Source organism: Otolemur garnettii, unplaced genomic scaffold (genome assembly GCF_000181295.1).
Source record: "Otolemur garnettii isolate 467f Iridium unplaced genomic scaffold, OtoGar3 scaffold00130, whole genome shotgun sequence".
NCBI lineage: Eukaryota > Metazoa > Chordata > Mammalia > Primates > Galagidae > Otolemur > Otolemur garnettii.
Window position 1 is genome coordinate 2,669,617 of NW_003852525.1, and position 4,343 is coordinate 2,673,959.

A 4,343-nucleotide genomic window follows, 5' to 3' on the forward strand; every position below is an offset into this window, starting at 1 on the left:
GAGAGTTCACAGTGGTTTTCTACCTCAATTTCCCTAACCCTTTCCTACTCCTGACAAAAATCAAAGCTTGTACCCATACTATCAAACCTCATCTCCCAATTCCTTTTAAACAACAACGCTGGAGGCCCCCACAACAAAACAGAAATTTAAATTTCAAGCTTTACTGTTTTGGGAAAGTGATGGTGTTGATATTATCCTAAGAGGCACATTTTCACTTTGGGGTCTAGATGTTCCTATCTACCTCTCCTGACTGCAAGTAAAACGATTCTAGAACGTGGAACCTCATTCCTTGCAGACCTGGTGTGTGAATCTACGTACTCCCCTGCCAGTATTCTCACTGGCGTTTCCAAGGGAGCTTGAAATTACCATATTTTTTGGCATTTTGCCTTCTTTTGTTTTATTTAGTCTGGGTGTTGTTTTCTTTTAATGTTTTACTTTATGCAACATTTTCTGAGACGTCAACCCAACGACAAAGCAAACAGTCTTTCGTCACCAATGCTATAGAACCAAATAGCCCAAGGTGTAAACAAAATATGAATGTTTATCATTTCTTTGTGTCTGAGATGATAAATACATTAACTACCCTGGTCTGAGCACTGTACATTGTAAGTATCAAAACATCACCAAGTGTCCCACAAATAGGACAGGGTACGATTACTGTGTATCAGTAAAAATTTTTAAGACCAAAAATTAATCTTTAAAAGTCTCCCATGAATTACAACAGACTTAAAAGAAAGGCAAAGATAAGGTTTAAGTCTGGGACCAAAAAAAAAAATCTTGAACCGATCACAGTGTTATATGTGGACAATAAACTCCCCAAGAGTGTCTGAAAAACTAGTCTCAAGATAATAGGAATGTGACACAAAAGTTCACAGGCATTTAATCCAAATGAAGAATCTAATTCAATCCCTCCAGAAAGCCTTTTTTAGGTAAAATTCATAAAAATAAAAAAATCTAAAAGGCTTCCCTGCAATTATGGTTATGATGGAATTGGCACAGCATGATTTTAACCACATAGAAGATTAATATTTATTTTCAACAAATGTAGCTGGAAAAAATGTTATTATATCCCCTCCTTTTTAACTAGGAGCATGCTGATTAAAATGGATTCATTTATCTAAGCTGACAGCCAGACAAAACTATATTGCAAATATTTTTTATCTCTCATTAAATAGAACTTAGCAACATCTGGTTTCTACAACAATTACCCGAAATGATCCCAGATAAGGTTTTTTAAAAAATATGTTTAAACATGTCATGATGTGTGTAACAGTTCTTTTTAATACTCTATTCTGAAAAAAAAATAAATAATAAAGCAATTTAATTGTGGATGGATTCATTCTAATAAGAGACTAAAAAACGTGAAAAATGTATTAACTTCACTTTTTGAGGACTGAGGATTATAGACAAAATCAGATATTTGATTAACCAGAAAATTTAAGATTTTTTTTATGTTTTTTTTTAAAAAATCCTTCAGCTGTCAAGAGAAGTTGAAAATTGTATCTCTTTTACATACAACAATCAGAGAACAGAGAATATTTTAGATTGAAACAGCAATTCTTCAAGAGGACACAAATACATGATATTATAAGTCAACCCTTGAAGGACAAGTTTTCACAGGCCCCAGGGAAAAAGAAGCACCAAGTCCTGGTTCGTATGTGGGTACCAGTACTTTCAGAATAACTAGCTGGCTCCAAGACACTCTTAAAAATAATGCCGCTTTATTATGCATATCAAAGGTCTAATTTTTCCCACAGTGTCCAATAAATTGGCTAATTATAATTCTTAATTGTTTAATAGCACATTTACAAAACTGTATTCCATCCACTGTTAAGAGTTTCTGTAAGATAAATGGGCTGGACGCCACAGCTCACACGGGAATCCTGGCTCTTTGAGAGGCTGAGGCTGGAGTTCAGAGGGGCAAGACAAAGACCCCATCTCTACAGAAAAAGAAAAACAAAAGAAAAATGATCCGGGGTGGTGGCGCACACCTGCGGTCCTAGTTACTTGTTAGGCTGAGGCAGCAGGATGGCCTGAACCCCGCAGTTGGAGGCTGCAGTGAGTTATGACGACACCCTGCAGTCCAGCCAGGTGACAGAATGGGTCCCTGACTCAAAAACTAGAAGGACTTGAGCTCACAACCTGTGTCACAGAGTTTCTTTGTAACAGTAACAGTGATATTATCTTCTTAAACTGGGACTTGGAAAGAATTTTCTTCACATGCCACAAACACTTGACTTCAGGGGGAAAAGGAAGAGCATGTCTTCTGGAAACCCCCAGTGCACAGACTATAAAGTGTGGTCCACATCCACTTCCTGTCTGTGCCCACAGAGCGCAGGTACCACAAGTAAGCAGCAGAGCTATTTCGTGCATGCTTATCCGACAGTGCCGGAAAGCATCCAAGCTTCCATCTGCATCCCACAAATTGCTAGATAATCATTCCTTTCAGAAGAAATCAGAGATAAGGAAGATGGTGTGGTTTACATGAAGGAGGATGACAGAATGATTCCAAATGAGAGACCATGAAGGCTGAAAGCAACAGGTGTCAAGTTCAATGTCAATCTCACGAAAAGGCCAGCAACAAAGGAGAACAGAAGGAGGTGACTTGAGCCACTGTGTTCCACTCCATTTTTCTACAGGAAGCAAGGACAATAGTGGTAATTTTTCCTATCTGACTCTTATGTATAATGACCAAACTTTATGGCCGTACGTTAGAGTACATGAACAAATCTAATTCTCATATTCTTTCTATGAAATAGACATATAAGGGGCCTCAGGACAAAGGCAGGACTAGGGAAATGACCAAAAGTGACACAGCTATTTAAACAGCCGCTCCGTGGTTTAAGCTCCTGGTCATCTGACTGTCAAGTACATGTCCTAAGTCAGTAAGTGTCTGGACCCACCCACGTCATTACTTTGTGCCACTGACTTTACAAACCATACCAGGCACACCTCCCACAGGATACTCTGTGTAACACACTGTGCTGCCCCATCTTTTAAAAAGTCAAACCTCATTTACGCAATCAAGTTCTGCAGGTGTTGAAAAGACCAGAAGCATTTCCAGCCATCAGTGAATTTATATTTTCACAGAGGTAAAAAAAATGAGAAGAAGAATAAAATAAAGCAATGGCAGAATGTCATCAATGCCATAAAGAGATATAACAGAGAGCCAATGGAGAGTCGGGGGCCAGAACACAAGGGAAGATAAAATATTTTAATCATTAATGAAAAATGATAAAAGCAGAAATATCTTGAAAGTTCATAAATAATATAGATACTTAGCTGCATTTGTCACTCAGAATATAAAGCCACCATAGTGTAACTTGAAAAAATGTTCTGCTTTCTTTTTAGGTATTGTTAAAATTGGAATTCTTTGACTTCAATAACGGGATTTATAAATAAATCACTTTCACCCAAATGAAAGATCTTTGTGGTCTGAACCCTCAATTAAATTAAATGCCCTTTCCACATCTGACTTTACTATTTTTATGTAGCATTGAAAACACGAACGTCTTAAAATATCCAGTTACATTACAGATCTTCAGAGAATGGATTTTAAATTTCAGGTGGAAAAGAAATCTGATTAAAAACTTGGATCCAGCATTGTAGTTGTATAACACAACTGTACTTTACATAGTTAGACCAGTAAAAAACAGTCCCAAGTTCAGGCAAGGTTGTTTAACCAATGATTCCCATCTCACTTAGATCCTCCAGGTCTTTATAGTCTAATTAGAGGGCTGCATATTGGAGTTGAATGAGATATTATAATGCGGACCTTCATTTCTGTCCATTAATCAAGGGAGACCAGACAAGAGGCAGGATCTGCCTACACTGCCCAGCCGAGAAGCAGCAGCCAGACTTGGACCCTCCCTCTATCAGTTTCTCCACATCCTCTCTGATGCTTCTTCCAATTACATCCAGACAGAACAGCCAACACACTGTTCTTGAAATGAAAATGTGATCTTGTTATTACCCTGCCTAAAACCTTTAATGACTTCCCACTCCTCCTAAGATACAGTCCAAAATGCTTAACCTAAAAAGTACTACAAGTTGGGTGCACGGGCTCAGGGCTGTAATCCCAGCACTCTGGGAGGCTGAGGCAGGAGGACTGTCTGACCTCAGGGGTTCGAGGTTGCTGGGAGCTAGGATGACGCCCCATGCTGTAGCCTGGAACAACAGAGCAAGACCCTGTTTCAAAATTCAAAAGAAAAAGAAAAGGTCTTTATATTAACTCACTTTCTCTATAAAATGAAAACCTTAAATTTCTTGGTCCCATTGCCAAATCAAGGCGACAATGCTCATGTTCCTTCCCTTACTGAGCTCTGGCAACCTCCTCCATTAGA